This window comes from Rhinopithecus roxellana, chromosome 9, assembly GCF_007565055.1.
Source record: "Rhinopithecus roxellana isolate Shanxi Qingling chromosome 9, ASM756505v1, whole genome shotgun sequence".
NCBI lineage: Eukaryota > Metazoa > Chordata > Mammalia > Primates > Cercopithecidae > Rhinopithecus > Rhinopithecus roxellana.
The window spans coordinates 49,861,383-49,879,120 of record NC_044557.1 but is presented as its reverse complement, the minus strand read 5'-3'; positions in this window follow the sequence as shown (position 1 = coordinate 49,879,120).

The following is a 17,738-nucleotide window of genomic DNA, read 5'->3' as shown; positions in this document are numbered from 1 at the left end:
TGTACAAGTTCTAAGTCATATAAAAAGGAAAAATACTAAAGTTTGAACAGAACAACATTACTAGTATTTATATTATAATGCTTGGTTTAGAAATAAAAGGTAGGGGCCAGGCACAGTGGCTCACACCTGTAATCCCAGCACTTTGGGAGGCTGAGGCAAGTGAATCACCTGAGATCAGGAGTTCGAGACCAGCCTGGACAACATGGTGAAACCCTGTCTCTACTGAAAATACAAAAATTAGCTGGGCATGGTGGAGCATGCCTATAATCCCAGCTATTCGGGAGGCTGAGGCAGGAGGATTGCTTGAACCCAGGAGGCAGATGGTGCAGTGAGCCAAGATTGTGCCACTGCACTCCAGCCTGGGTGACAGAGTGAGACCCTGTCTCAAAATACATACATACATACATACATACATACATACATACATACATACATAAATACATACCAAAGAAAAATGTTTATATAAGGTAAATCTATCTAGACAAACATGAGGACAGATGAAGTACAAATAAGATCCAAGCAAAAAGTACAAGTTATTTCTTTTATTAAGGAAAAGAATGAGGTTATTTTTTGTCTAAATCATTGCCTATCCACAATGATCAGATGCAACTGAAAGACTGTGCAAATGTCTGCTCATTTTGTGTAGACTTGAGACTAATTTTGTGTAGAAGCCAGAGACTAATTACAACAAATAGTGTGTACTGACAGGAAAAAACAACACACAACTAGAATAATGCTTCACTAAAGAACAAGAAGCACTTTCAGAATGATAGACACACAAGCAAATTTAATAAGGTGATGCATAAATGTGCAATTTTACAAGCAAGGAACATTGCATCACTGGATGACATCCAGATACAAGAATAAGAAAACTAGTGGGAGAGGCCAACTCATGAACTGAGAGTTGACCACTTAGTCTGATTATTCTATGTAGAATCTTTATTTCTGTTATGCCTAATATGGAGATAATTTGGACTTGAAACCATGGGAGATTGACTAGATCCTCAATGTCAATCTGAAACATATCTACTAAAGCACACTTTGTATAAAAATTAAAAACAACAACCACTAATTATGGAAAATAATAGCAACTCTTACCCCATATTATCCCATGATGGGGAATTTCAGTATCCCCAAATTAAGATGCAATAATGTGGGAGAAATAAATATATCAAGCAAAATATGATATTTGCAAAAAATATTGCCTTTACTAATTAGTTCACATGCTAAACTAAATATAATTTAGTACCATAGAGACCAAAAAAAAAAAAAAATTCACTGGAGGGGAAGAGAGAAGAATGAAAAATGTATGAATGGTTAGAAATACCAATATAGCAATGAACATATTTTTTTCATATAAATGAAAATTTTGCCAGTGGATATAATCTTAATAATTATGATGACGATGCAATTTTCACTTCATTAGAATTCAAGTTAAATAAGTTACTGGAAGTGTTTTCCCAGAGAGTTCTGATAATTTAAACAAATCTCTTCATGAGAAAATAGTTTACTACTATGTTTTGGCTGTATCAGCATATAAAGGAGAAGAGTGTGTGTTTCTGGAAAGCTGACTTTTAAAATGGGAAAGAAGAACATTTAAAGACTCCATTGAAAATATCACCCTCATTTACTCTGACATAATTAAAAACATTTTTTTTGTCTGAGTCTTCTTGCTACGGAACGTAATTTTATTATAACAAAAGTCATATCTAATTCAAGTTAGTATGTGTTAATATCATGATTCAATTATGGCTTCTTTAGAGAAACAAACATTTCATCGTTTAGAAAATAAATTGTGATACCATCTTAAGTGGAAAATAGAAAAAACGAATAAAAATAGAAAAAATCTAGGAAACATTTTAATATGCATAATCATATCTATGTACTATTTTATCATTTTCAGGACATTATCACAGACATCACATTGTTTTGAGATCTGTAAAATCCAGGTGAGAGCAGGCACTTATTCAATAGGTACTTACCTAGCATCAACTATGTTCCAGGCACTGAAAAGCACCGAGGATTTAATGCTGGGCAAACAGAGTCACTGATTTCTTGGAATTTATAGTTTCCTGGGAAAGACAGCCAACATATTTGACAGTTCTTAAATATAAGGAACTATGACACATTAGAGAAACTTAAAGTTGGTCGATATGGTTAAAGTATGGAATGGAAGAATGGTTAAGTCTGGAGACAGAAGTGAGTGCTGTTAAACTGGTTCTCCTGCGTGAAAGAGAGAGGGGAGGTGTGGAAAAAACCCTTTGTAGCATTTGCCAGTTTCCACAGGGTACATACTCTCCCCACATCCAGTGATCCAGCAATTAGCTTGCAAAATTCCAGAATATTTAATCAACTGCATGCAGGTTCCAGCCAGTACGAGCCAGATCTAACACACTCCTTTTCTTCTCCAGAGGCTAGATCACGCAGGATCCTTGTATGCCATAAGGAGTTTGATTATTATCTTAAAGAGCAACAGAAAAACATATTTTTATTTTTTAAGTATAACTTTGACTATAACATGGATTAAAATGGAATGCAATGAGACAATTTCTGAGTATAGTGTGAGGGTCCAAGAGAAAGACGGTGATGGTTAGAATAAGAGTGATGGCAATAGAGAATAAGCAGTTGACAAAGTCAAGAAACAATCTGATGGTAAAATCAACAAGTCTTAGTGATGGACTAAGACACAAGGCAGAGGATGATGTCTACAGGTCTCTGACTTGCAAAACTGGAAGGGTGGATGGGTAATGGTATGAAGATAGAAAACCCTTGGGTCGGGAGAAATAGGTTTTAGGGGAAAAGATCATGAGATCAGTTTTCAATTTGTAGATTTTTATGAACGTTTCTTTCAGATCTCCAGGTAAAACGTTGAGTGGGTAGTGAGATATGCGGATTTGGAGATTAGGAGAGGTTTGGGCTGAAGATAACCTTTCGGGAGTCAAAGTTTCAATTACATGATAATTGATACCATGCACTGATATTATAACCTAGGGAGAAAATACAAAGTGAGAAAAATGAGGACACTTAGGAATGATTCTTGAGAATATGCAGCATTTAAAGACAAGCAGAAGAGGCTGAGCCAGGAAAAGAGGGACACCATGGCCAGTGGGTAGGAGGAAAGCCAGGAGACTCCTCGGCTTTTCTTGGTCACAGAAGCCAAGAGAAGAGAGTGCTCAGGATGGATGGAAGGGGCAATGTTGCTGAATGTCAGACAAGTAACTTGTCCAAGCTCACCCTGGGGATTGGGATGCAAACATTCTCACTGTGTTTGTCAAGAACAAATTGTTAGTTTAACCAGAGCAGATAGAAAGAAAAGATATTTCAAGGATATGCAGATTTCATTGATAAATGAAGACAGTATCTGAGATTAATGAGAATTGGAACTGGAAAGAGCTTATCTTTTATTGTCATTGTACTTGATTATAATTATTATATGTAGCATTGGATATCATTATGCTATGTTATTAGCATTAACTGTAAGTTTACTGTGAGACACTGCTCTGCACTTCACATGCATCTTTCTTTTGATTCTAACAATCCTGTGAGAATGATACTACTATTAGCTTCATTTTACAGATGAGAAAAATGAGTTTTAGAAAGGTTAAGTAACTTGTTCAAGGTCACACAAGGAGATAGGGGAGTCAGGGTTCAGAGCTAGGTTTAAGTGATTCCAAAGCTCATACCCTTGAACAATGTACAGACTGGCATTAATCAAGGCATCTATTCCCAGGGGCCAGGCATGGTGGCCTCACACCTGTAATCCTAGTGTTTTGGGAGGCCAAGGCAGGAGGATCATTTAAGGCCAGAAGTTCAAGACTAGCCTGGGCAATATAGCAAAACCCTGTGTCTAAAACAAAAATAAAATAAAATAAGTTATCTGGGCATGGTGGTACATGCCTGTGGTCGTAGCTACTTGGGAGGCTCAGATGGGAGGATCACTTGATCCTAGGAGGTCAAGGCTGCAGTGAGCTATGATACCATGCCACTGCACTCCAGACTAGGTGACAGACCTTGTCTTTATTAAGAAAACAAAAAGTGTCTACTCCCTTGATCACCCCTCTCCCCTCAGAGGCCCAGTCACATATGCTCTCTCCAGAGTGCTCCATTCTCTGTTCTTATAGTGGACTTCTTCAGCATCAGCTTGCATACGACCCATCACAGTCTTAGCCCTGATTCTTTATGAGCTTAGCGCCTACACATCCCAATTCTAAACCTCACAGAGGAACGTGCTCAGACCAGTTCATCTAGGATGTAGAAGGAAGGCAGGTGCCGTCTCATGATTCAAACAGCTATGTCTAGGGATTGAGGTCATAGAGTAGTGATTTGGGGCAGGGACTGTTACCTCAGAGTGAAGCAGAAACAGGATTGCTGTTTTAGATACACATACTCTCAAATTCTCAGTCTTTTTGTATCTTCAACCTTTCTTCTGACTTTTTCCTAAACATATAAACATGTTCCTCTCAGTTTTAATCAGATATTTTTAATGGTAAATGACAGAAACTCAGCTACAATTTATTTAAGCAGAAAGAGAAATTTTATTATAGAAATACTGATGATCTCAGATCTTGAGAGAAAGAATGTTTCTGGCTCTGCAGGAACAATCAGAAGCAAGGATCTCAATGTTGCTAGCACTCTTATCTTTCTTTCTGTCTTTCTGTTAGTCTTTCTTCTTCCCATTTGTCTACATTTTTATTTGTCTTTCTCATTGCAGGTTGCTTTTCAAAACATGATGGAAAACATGGCTGCCAACCAATTTTACAGCTTATAGTTTCAATCACTGAAATGAAATTGATTTGGTGTTTCTCCAGTATAAAATCTAAAAATCCCATGGTGGGGAAACTGGCTCATTTGAGTACATTAGCCACTCCTCATTCATCCAGGTGGTTCACTGGAATGGATTCTTTGGACCAATTTGGATTAGATTAACTACCAATTAATTCTGACAAGGAAATGGATCATATAAGAAACATGATATCTCTCGGCCAGGCGTAGTGGCTCATGCCTGTAATCCCAGCACTTTGGGAGGGCGAAGCACGTGGACCACTTGAGATCAGGAGCTCAAGACCAGCCTGGCCAACATGGTGAAACCCCATCTCTACTAAAAAATACAAACATTATCCCAGCATTATGGCAGGCACCTGTATTCCCAGCTACTCAGGAGAATGAGGTAGGAGAATTGCTTGAACCTGGGAGGCAGAGGTTGCAGTGAGCTGAGATTGTGCCACTTCACTCCAGCCTGGGCGACAGAGCAAGACTCCATCTCAAAAAAAAAAAAAAAAAAAAAAAAACCAAGAAATATGATCTCTCTCATTCTTCTATCCCATGTTGGTGGAACTGCTTTGGGAGGACATTAGAAGAAGATGTTTCCAGGAGAAGCAGGTTGCTCCATTCTCATCTTCCTAATGGCTGGTTTCCTCTGCTTCAGCTTGCACATGGCCCATCAAAGTCTTATCCATGAGTTCCATTCTCATGAAGGTGCTGAGCTAACTGCAGTCTTCCTTCTCACCTTCCTTTATTCATCCCTTGTCTCCAGGGTTCTATCTGGTGATCTCTGAATATTCTAAGTATTTTACATATGAAACCTCATCCATATTCACACTTAGAATTGCTATATTATGTTGTTGACTCAGAAATACAAGTTTCTAGTCTTTCCCTCTTCTTTTGACTGCAGACCCAAGTTTACACTTAGCCTCTGAATGATTTTAACTTTTTAACATTCTCTTAAGTTGCTTATATCAGTTAGTGACCTCCCTATCTGAACTGCTGCCTGAGAAAGAAGACTGAATTTCTCTGGACCTCCCTAAATGGTCTCTTGCAGCAGTCTTAGAGCTGGTCTTCTCTTGTTTGAATTCTCTTCCACATTGCTGCCAAAGTTGTCTTTTTTTTTTTTTTTCTTTTGGCAGGGTCTCACTCTGTTGCCTAGATTATAGTGCAATAGTGAGATCATGGCTCACTTCAAATTCAAGCCCCTAGGCTCAGGTGATCTTCCCACTTCAGCTGCCAAAGTAGCTGGGGCTACAGGCATACACCACGATGCATGGATAATTTTTATGCTTTGTAGAGACAAGACTTTGCCAACTTGCCCAGGCTGGTCTCAAACTCCTGGGTTCAAGAGATCCATGTGCTCAGCCTCCCAATGTGCTGGATTATAGACATGAACCACTGTGCCTGGCCAAAGTTGTTGTTCCAAAACTAACTCCAGTCATGATACTTTCCCAAATGAAAATCTTTTAATGACTCTCCATTGTCCAAAGCCTCAACTTCATTCACCTTAATGTGCATAATAGAAATTTCAGGTACTGCTTCTCTCTCCAGACTCATTTTCAGTAACCTCCTCAGATTCCAAACCTCCGAAAACACTGAACCATTTGCAGCTCCCACCTGAGCCATGCTCTTTGTAGATACAGGATGCTTTGAAATGCAGTTTTTCTACAGTTTTTCTCTCTTCCTATTTCATAGCAAATTGCCACTTATCCTTTGAAATTCAACCCAAACATTCTTTCTTCTATAAAGTTTTCCCTGACATCATCAGGTCTATGTAGATTGATGCTTTTCTTCAATGCTTCTAGTAACTACCTAAATAGGTGCAAGCCTGCATTATACCTGCTACAATGCTAATCACTTTAGTTACACATCTGCATTTTCGACTTGAGGTAGAGCTTATTTTTTTTATACCTGTAGTGTCGTCTTCTTCCTGGTACACTGAAGGTATTTAATAAAGTGTTGAAATTATTAATTTATAAAGATAAAAATATAGAAAAAAACAAAGTTCTGTTTATTACTAAATTCATCTTGAACTTGATTACGAGCTCATCAAAAATAGCATTCCCAAATCAGGTTGCTACTCAGTACATGATTCTCTGAGTGGCCCTGTCAGTATCACTCTTCCTTTTATGCTTATCCCATATCCTTTGCATTGGCTATTAATCCAAAAGCAGAAATTCTAAGTCCAGCTGGGCCAACAGGATATTCCCCCCACAGGCATGTGAAAATGACTTGAGGTTTTTCAGAAATGGAAGTTTCTGAGAGCTGAGTCATCTGATGTGAGTGTCTTACAGAGAGGATTTGTGAGCAACCAGCCCTGATGATTTCCCTGGATCTGCTCCCATTTCTGTCCTCTTCAAGGACTATGTACACTGCTCTTCCTTTGATTTTGTGAGCAGCCCTTTTCACATGCTCCCCTATTTCACTGGGATGAACTAGAGTCAGTTTCTTTTGCTTATAAGTGAAAGAATCTTAACCAAAGCACCAATTATAAAAATACTGAAAGATTGCAAACACTATTGACTGATTCACTATTCTGCGGGTTAATGACTAGGTTCTCATAAATGCACACAGTGAAGCTCTTTGAGCATACAGATTTTGTAGCTTTCTAAGAGGTTAGATTTAGCAGAAACAAAGGTAGGCAAATTCTTGGTACTCTTTTCTACAAAACCACATGAACTCAATTTAAACATTGTTTTCATTTCAGGTGTCCTTTTTTCATGTTTTTCATAAAAGAATATATTTTTCCCTTTCTAGAAACAGTCTTTTCACTTCAAATTTAAAATGCCATGTTAAGTTAGCATAGAATTTTGGCTTCAATTGTTCCTAGATGTTAGGTCCACTTCTCCTCAATGCCAATTAAAATGACATAGTCTGACGTATGTGTATCTGATGTTTCCATAGCAGCTAACACTAAGCAGCTTTACTTCCTAATTAGCTTGATGGTACACTGTGAAATTCCTTCTATCCAAAGATGAGATGTTATAAGATATGGTCTTTGTGTAAACATAACCTTCTATGACAGGAAGCCAAAAAAGCAAAATTTATCCAGATGAAACAGAAAGGGGAAATGTGCTCGGCCAAAGTGTTAAATTCAAGCTGAGATTTGGCAGAACACTGGGAAGAAAATATCCTCTACCATTTTGTTATCACACACACACTCAGTGGAATACTTAATAATCAGAAGGAATGTAAGGCTTGGTTTTGTAATGCAGTTTGGCAACTGGCATCTCCAGTACCCGAGGTCTGCACATATCGTCACAAGACATTATTTAATATTGATTTAGAGGACACATCAGCCTGCTGATTCAGCTCCACTACTTGCTGTCAACAACAGTGATAATATTATAAAAACCCTCATGTACTCAGTGGTTATTTAACAAAGTAATCTCAGCTTTCAGGAAATAGAAAATAATCCATCAAGCTAAAAAGCTTACCAAGAATTCAAAGCAGCATCTCAAAGTCCAGGTGCTAAAGCTGATCTGATCTCTGTTTACTCTTATGTTAGACTTAATTCTAACTGGTATAAAAATTTAGTTTTATGGCTCCCAAAAAATAAGCAGCAAATAAGAAGACAGAGACAAGTGACTTCTATTACACTGACAGTGAAAGAGAAGAAAGAACATTACAGAAAAAGCAAGAATAAAACTACAAAATGTATACTTGTCTGGAGTCACTTCAAAGAAGGACAAATATTGGTGTAAGGAAGAGACTCAGTGAAGAAATAAAAGAAAGAAAGAAAAAGGACAAATATCCCAATTTAGCTTAGTAGCCCCCAAGGCAACTCTGTATTATTATGGAAGGGTAAGCATCCTGAACCATCAAGAAGAGTTTGGTAAATTCTGTGTGGTGGCTTCTAATTATGAAGAAAGCAGCTGGGTGGGGTGGCTCATGCCTGTAATCCCAGTACTTTGGGGTCCTGAGGCGAGTGGACCACTTGAGGTCAGGCGTTCAAGACCATCATGGCCGACATGGTGAAACCTTGTCTCTAGTGAAAAAAAAAAAAAATTCAAAATCTAACCAGGCATGGTGGTGCATTCTTGTAATCCCAGTTACTCAGGAGGCTGAGGCAGGAGGGGAATTGCTTGAATACGGGAGGCTGAGGTTGCAGTGAGCCAAGATTGTGCCACTGCAGCCTGGGCACCTGGGCAACAGAGCGAGGCATGGTTTAAAGAAAAAAAAAAGGAAAGAAAAAAGAAAGCAGAAACATATTTAAATTTCAAGAAGAATGTATTATAAGACTGAATGGAGGCAGGGATGAGGGGAGGATACTGAAGGAAGAGGAGCAGCCATGAGTCCCAGGAGCCATGAACAAAATTGATGTGACTTAGGGCTCAGTTGTTGCAGCAGACCTTACCACGAAGGACTTGGGAGTGGAAACAGAAAGGAGGGTTAGGAGGAGTAACTGGAATTGCAAGAAAAGCACATAAACTGCTCCAGGGTCCTGGGGAAGAGAGGCCTTGAGATGGTAACAGAAGAAATCACTGTACAAAAGAGACCGTACAGTGTAGTGTAGGCTGCTGTGGAAGGTGAGAGGTTCCATTGCTTAGAATTCATCTGCAGCCAGGTGTAATTTGGGAATAAAGCAAAATTATTTTAGTCATGCATCTATAAACAGGTACTTTGATATCTAATGCCAAATGTTTGATTTTATTTGAAAAGCATGTTTTGCTTATTTTGAGGAAGCGTTATGCTGTGAATTAATGAAGGCAAAAAAGATAATGAAGAGATTCTTCCAAGATGGCCGAATAGGAACAGCTCCAGTCTGCAGCTCCCAGCGTGATCGATGCAGAAGACAGGTGATTTCTGCATTTCCAACTGAGGCAAGGGTTCAGGGGATTTCCTTTTCCTAGCCAAGGGAAGCTGTGACAGACAGTACCTGGAAAAATGGGACACTCCCATCCAAATACTGCACTTTTCCAATGGTCTTAGCAAATGGCACACCAGGAGATTATATCCCATGCCTGGCTCAGTGGATCCCACGCCCACAGAGCCTTGCTCACTGCTAGTGCAGCAGTCTGAGATTGACCTGAGAGGCAGCAGCCTGGCATGGGGAGGGGCATCTGCCATTGCTGAGGGTTGAGTAGGTAAACAAAGCAACTGGGGAAGCTCGAACTGGTTAGAGCCCACCACAGCTCAGCCACGCCTGCTGCCTCTGTAGACTCCACCTCTAGGGGCAGGGCATAGCTGAACAAAAGGCAGCAGAAACTTCTGCAGACTTAAACGTCCCTGTCTGACAGCTCTGAAGAGAGCAGTGGTTCTCCCAGCACAGTGTTTGAGCTCAGAGAATGGACAGACTGCCTCCTCAAGTGGGTCCCTGACCCCTGTGTAGCCTAACTGGGAGACACCTCCCAGTAGGGGCCGACTGACACCTCATACAGATGGGTGACCCTCTGGCATGAAGCTTCCAGAGGAAGTATCAGGCAGCCATATTTGCTGTTCTGCAGCCTCTGCTGGTGATACCCAGGCAAACAGGGTCTGGAGTGGACCTCCAGCAAACTCCAACAGACCTGCAGCGGAGGGAGCTGACTGTCAGAAGGAAAACTAACAAAAAGAAAGGAATAGCATCAACATCAACAAAAGGGACATCCACACCAAAACCCCATCTGAAGGTCACCAACATCAAAGACCAAAGGTAGGTAAAACCACAAAAATGGGGAGAAACCAGAGCAGAAAGCTGAAAATTCTAAAAACCAGAGCACTACTTCTCCTTCAAAGGATTGCAACTCCTTGCCAGCAACGGAACAAAGCTGGATGGAGAATGACTTTGACGAGCTGACAGAAGTAGGCTTCAGAAGGTCGGAAATAACAAACTTCTTTGAGCTAAAGAGGATGCTCGAACCCATTGCAAGGAAGCTAAAAACCTTGAAAAAAGTTGAAAAACTAACTAGAATAAGCAGTGTACAGAAGACCTTAAATGACCTGATGGAGCTGAAAACTGTGGTAAGAGAATGATGCAATGCATGCACAAGCTTCAATAGCCGATTTGACCAAGAGGAAGAAAGGGTATCAGTGACTGAAGATCAAATCAATGAACTAAGGTGAGAAGAGAAGTTTAGAGAAAAAAGAGTAAAAAGAAACAAACAAAACTTCTAAGAAATATGGGACTATGTGAAAAGACCAAATCTATGTTTAATTGGTGTACTTGAAAGTGACAGGGAGAAAGGAACCAAGCTGGAAAACACTCTTCAGGATATTATCCAGGAGAATTTCCCTAACATAGCAAGGTAGACCAACATTCAAATTCAGGAAATACAGAGAATGCCACAAAAATACTCCTCAAGAAGAGCAACCTCAAGACACATAATTGTCAGATTCACCAAGGTTGAAATGAAGGGAAAAATGTTAAGAGCAGCCAGAGAGGAAGATCAGGTTACCCACAAAGGGAAGCCCATCAGACTAACAGCAGATCTCTTGGCAGAAACTCTACTAGACAGAAGAGAGTGGAGGTCAATATTCAACATTCTTAAAGAAAAGAATTTTCAACCCAGAATTTCATATCCATCCAAACTAAGTTTCATAAGTGAAAGAGAAATAAAATCCTTTACAGACAAGCAAATGCTTAGAGATTTTGTCACCACCAGGCCTGCCTTACAAGAGCTCCTGAAGGAAGCAGCAAACATGGAAAGGAACAATCTGTACCAGCCATTGCAAAAACATGCCAAATTGTGAAGACCATCAATGCTATGAAGAAACTGCATCAACTAATGGACAAAATAAGCAGCTAACATTATAATGACAGGATCAAATTCACACATAACAATATTAACCTTAAATGTAAATGGGCTAAATGTCCCAATTAAAAGACACAGATTGGCAAATTGGATAAAGAGTCATGACCCATCAGTGTGCTGTATTCAGGAGACCCATCTCACGTGCAGAGAGACACATAGGCTCAAAATAAAGGGATGGAGGAAGATCTACCAAGCAAATGGAAAGTAAAAAAAAAGCAGGGGTTGCAATCCTAGTCTCTGATAAAACAGACTTTAAACCAAGAAAGATCAAAAGAGACAAGGCCATTACATAATGGTAAAGGGATCAATTCAACAAGAAGAGCTAACTATCCTAAATACATATGCGCCCAATACTGGAGCATATTGATAAAGCAAGTCCTTAGAGACCTACAAAGATACTTAGACTCCCATACAATAACCATGGGAGACTTTAACACCCCACTGTCAATATTAGACAGATCAACAAGACAGAAAGTTAACAAGGATATCCAGGACTTGAACTCAGCTCTGCACCAAGCAGACCTAATAGATGTCTACAGAATTCTCCACCCCAAATCAACAGAATATACATTCTTCTCAGCACCACATCACACTTAATCCAAAATTGACCACATACTTGTAAGTAAAGCACTCCTCAGCAAATGTAAAAGAACAGAAATCACAATAAACTGTCTCTCAGACCACAGTGCAATCAAATTAGAACACAGGCTGAAAGAACTCACTTAAAACTGCAGAACTACATGGAAACTGAACAACCTGTTCCTGAATGACTACTAGGTACATAAAGAAATGAAGGCAGAAATAAAGATGTTCTTTGAAATCAATGAGAAAAAAGACACAACATACCAGAATCTCTGGGACACATTTAAAGCAGTGTGTAGAGGGAAATTTATAGCACTAAATGCCCACAAAAGAAAGCAAGAAAGATCTAAAATCAACACCCTAACATCACAATTAAAAGAACTAGAGAAACAAAAGCAACCATATTCAAAAACTAGCAGAAACCAAGAAATAAGTAAGATCAGAGCAGAACTGAAGGAGCTAGAGATACAAAAAAATCCTTCAAAAAATCAATGAATCCAGGAGCTGGTTTTTTGAAAAGATCAACAAATGATAGACCACTAGCAAGACTGATAAAGAAGAAAAGAGAGAAGAATCAAATAGATGCAACAAAAAAATGATAAAAGGGATATCACCACTGATCCCACATAAATACAAATGACCATCAGAGAATACTATAAATACCTCTATGCAAACAAACTAGAAAATCTAGAAGAAATGGAAAAATTCCTGAATACATACACCTGCCCAAGGCTAAACCAGGAAGAAGTTGAATCTCTGAATAGACCAATAACAGGCTCTGAAATTGAGGCAATAATTAATAGCCTACCAACCAAAAAAAGTCCAGGATCAGACAGATTCACAGCCTAACTCTACCAGAGGTACAAAGAGGAGCAGCCGAACTCTACCAGAGATACAAAGAAGAGCAGGTATCTTTCCTTCTGAAACTACTCCAATCAATAGAAAAAGAGAGAATACTCCCTAACTCATTTTATGAGGCCAGCATCATCCTGATACCAAAATCTGGCAGAGACACAACAAAAAAAGAGAATTTTAGACCGATATCCCTGATGAACATCTGTGAAAATCCTCAATAAAATACTGGCAAACCGAATCCAGCAGCACATCAAAAAGCTTATTCACCATCATCAAGTTAGCTTCATCCCTGGGGTTTGATGCTGGTTCAACATATGCAAATTAATAAATGTAATCCATCACATAAACAGAATCAATGACAAAAACCACATGATTATCTCAATAGATGCAGAAAAGGCCTTTGACAAAATTCAACAGCCCTTCATGCTAAAAATGCTCAATAAACTAGGTATTGATGGAACATATCTCAAAATAATAAGAGCTATTTATGACAAACCCACAGCCAATATTATACTGAATGGGCAAAAACTCGAAGCATTCCCTTTGAAAACTGGCACAGCATAGGGATTCCCTCTCTTACCACTCCTATTCAACATAGTGTTGGAAGTTCTGGCTAGGGAAATCAGGCAAGAGAAAGAAAGAAAGTTAGGAAAAGAAGTCAAATTGTCCCTGTTTGCAGATGACATGATTGTATATTTAGAAAACCCCATCGTCTCAGCCCAAAATATCCTTAAGGTGATAAGCAACTTCAGCAAAGTCTCTGGATACAAAATCAATGTGCAAAAATCACAAGCATTCCTATACACCAATAACAGACAGAGAGCCAAATCATGAGTGAACTCCCATTCACAATTGCTACAGAGAGAATAACAAACCTAGGAATCCAGCTTACAAGGATGTGAAGGACCTCTTCAAGGAGAACTAGAAACCACTGCTCAATGAAATAGAAGAGGACACAAGAAAAAGGAAGAACATTCCATGCTCATGGTTAGGAAGAATCAATATTGTGAAAATGGCCATTCTGCCCAAGGTAATTTACAGATTCAATGCCATCCCCATCAAGCTACCAATGACTTGCTTCACAGAATTGGAAAAAACTACTTTAAAGTTCATATGGAACCACAAAAGAGCCCGCATTGCCAAGACAATCCTAAGCAAAAAGAACAAAGCTGGAGACATCACACTACCTGACTTCAAACTATACTACAAGGCTACAGTAATTCAAACAGCATGGTACTGGTACCAAAACAGAGATATAGACCAATGGAACAGAACAGAGGCCTCAGAAATAACAATGTCTAGAAAATCTAGAAGAAATGGAAAAATTCATGGACATATACACCCACCTGTGAAAGAAGATCTACCAAGCAAATGGAAAGTAAAAAAAAGTTACATAGGTATACATATGCCATGTATATCTCCATCCCTTTATTTTGAGCCTATGTGCGTCTCTGCACGTGAGGTGGGTTTCCCGAATACAGCAAACTGATGGGTCTTGACTCTTTATCCAGTTTGCCAGTCTGTGTCTTTTAATTGGGGCATTTAGCCCGTTTACATTTAAGGTTAATATTGTTATGTGTGAATTTGATCCTGTCATTACGATGTTAGCTGGTTATTTTGCTCATTAGTTGATGCAGTTTCTTCATAGCATTGATGGTCTTTACACATACACATCTACGACCATCTGATCTTTGACAAACCCGACAAAAGCAAGAAATGGGGAAAGGATTCCCTATTTAATAAATGGTGTGGAAAACTGGCTAGCGACATGTAGACAGCTGAAACTGGATTCCTTCCTTACACCTTATACAAAAATTAATTCAAGATGGATTAAAGGCTTAAATGTTAGGTGTGAAACCCCAGAAACCCTAGAAGAAAACCTAGGCAATACCATTCAGGACATAGGCATGGGCAAGGACTTCATGACTAAAACACCATAACCAATGGCAACAATGCCAAAATAGACAAATGGGATCTAATTAAACTAAAGAGCTTCTGCACAGCAAAAGAAACTACTATCGGAGTGCACAAGCAACCTACAGAATGGGAGAAAATTTTTACAACTACCCATCTTACAAAGGGCTAATATCCAGAATCTACAAAGAACTTAAACAAATTTATAAGAAAAAAAAACCCCAATCAAAAAGTGGGCAAAGGATACGAACAGACATTTCTCAAAAGAAGACATTTATGCAGCCAACAAACACAAGAAAAAATGCTCATCATCACTGGTCATCAGAGAAATGCAAATCAAAACCACAATGAGATACCATCTCACACCAGTTAGAATGGCGATCATTAAAAAGTCGGGAAAAAACAGATGCTGGAAAGGATGTGGAGAAATAGGAATACTTTTAAACTGTTGGTGGGAGTTTAAAGTAGTTCAACCATTGTGGAAGATAGTGTGGCGATTCCTCAAGGATCTAGAACCAGAAATACCATTTGACCCAGTGACCCCTTACTGGGTACATACCCAAGGAATTATAAATCATGCTACTATATGGACACATGCACATATATGTTTATTGAGGCACTATTCACAATAGCAAAAACTTGGAACCAATCCAAATGTCCATCAGCGATAGACTGGATTAAGAAAATGTGGCACATATACACCATGGAATACTATGCAGCCATAAAAAAGGCTGAATTCATGTCCTTTGCAGGGACATGGATGCAGCTAGAAACCGTCATTCTCAGCAAACTCTCACAAGGACAGAAAACCAAACACTGCATGTTTTCACTCCTAGATGGGAATTGAACAATGAGAACACTTGGACACAGGGTGGGGAACATCACACCCTGGGACCTGTTGTGGGGTGGGGGAAAGGGGGAGGCATAGCATTAGGAGAAATATGTAATGTAAATGACGAGTTAATGGGTGCAGCAAACCAACATGGCACATATATACCTATGTAACAAACCTGCACGTTGTGCACATGTACCCTAAAACTTAAAGTACAATTAAAAAAAGAAAAGAAAAATCAATGCAAGTTTTTCTTTCTTTTTTTTTTTTTTAAAGATAATGAAGACATGGTATTCACTTTCCAGATGCATTCAATCCAGTGACTGGGATAGTCACACATGCAAGTCATTCTAATGCCAGTCTATCTGAAGGGGGTATGAATAGAACATTTATTGAGCACTTTGTGCTAAGCTATGTACTGCCTGTGCATTTAAGCATATTAATATATTAAACATAGTAATTATATTTAACATATTAAACATACTATATAATTTCAATCCTATAGAAATTTCAAGGAATAGATGCAATTATCCTACTTTCATAGATGTGGAAATTGAATCTTAAAAGTTCAGTAACACGCCTCAGGCCACAAAGTTCTGGAAATTAAAGAAAATGGATTCAAATTCCTCTGACTCTTCTCTTAAGACTTGTTTTCTTTTCTGGTCTAGCCAGTTCCTTCCCTCCCTCGCTTCCTTCCTTCCTTCCTTCCTTCCTTCCTTCCTTCCTTCCTTCCTTCCTCCTTCTTTTCTTCCTTTCTTCCTTCCTTCCTTTCTCTTTCTTTCTCTCTTTCTTTTCTTTTTTTCATAGTCTCCCTCTGTTGCCCAGGCTGGAGTGCAGTGTTGTGATCTCGGCTCACTGCAACCTTTAACTCTGGGGTTCAAGAGATTCTCATGACTCAGCCTCCCGACTAACTAGGATTACAGGCATGCTCCATTATGCCTGGCTAATTATTATTATTATCACTTTTAGACAAAGTCTCACTCTGCCACCCAGGCTGGACTGCAGTGGCGTGATTTCGACTCACTGCAAACTCCGTCTCCTGGGTTCAAGCGATTCTCCCGCCTCAGCCTCCCAGGTAGCTGGGATTACAGGCACGAGTCACCACATATTTTTAGTAGAGATGGGATTTCACCATGTTGGCCAGGCTTGTCTCGAACTCCTGACCCCAAGTGATCTGCCCACCTGGGTCTCCCAAAGTGCTGGGATTACAGGTGTTAGCCACAGCGCAGGGCCCCCAGTTGATTTCTGAAAGTCAATTTTATTTGTTTCATTCTCAACAAGAGTCAAAGCATTTATTTCTAAGACCCTCATCAGCTGGGCACTGCCGAGCAGGGTAAAGGAGATCCGTTTTGGAGGGTGGAACAAGAATAGATTAAGAGGGGAAGATCTACTTGGAGGATGGAAACCTTTTCATTATCCCAAAGAATGAATATGGAGAATGGAGTTCACCTCTGAATTTGGCATTTTGACCTTTTAAACTCTCATGCCCATGTATTACCAAAGCAACTAATAGTCTATGAGGTAGCCCTGTTTTAAAATATTTCTCCATGACTATGAAGTTGGTTCTAGTCAAAGGACTTAAGCACAGATCAAAAGAGCTACAAATAATCACCAGTATGTGTAAAATAACTTTATCTTTTCGGACTTTCCTTAACCCAGGCCAGTATTTCATAGGTCTTCCTAACTGTATACATATTACAGTATTAGGACTATTGAACTGGTTTAACCAGGAGGTGTCTCCTTGAAGCACTTCTATTTTGGAATGATGCATTTAAGAAACATTTGACAAGATTAGATTTATTGTTTACATGTCTAGGAGGAGCAAGTGTCACTGAGGAAACAATGCCAGTCCACAGTGAATGCATTTTCACCATTCTTCAAAAGAAATTGCACAACTACAGAGGTTTCATAAAACTCTGTGCATTCACGTGACTTTTGGTCTGTGTTTAGACATGGTTTGTTTCTTAATCCTAACCTATTCCTGAAGAAGTCCATTGTGAAATGTCCGTCCCCATATCCCCAAGGTTTCCACATTTAAGTAAAAATCATTGTTTGAA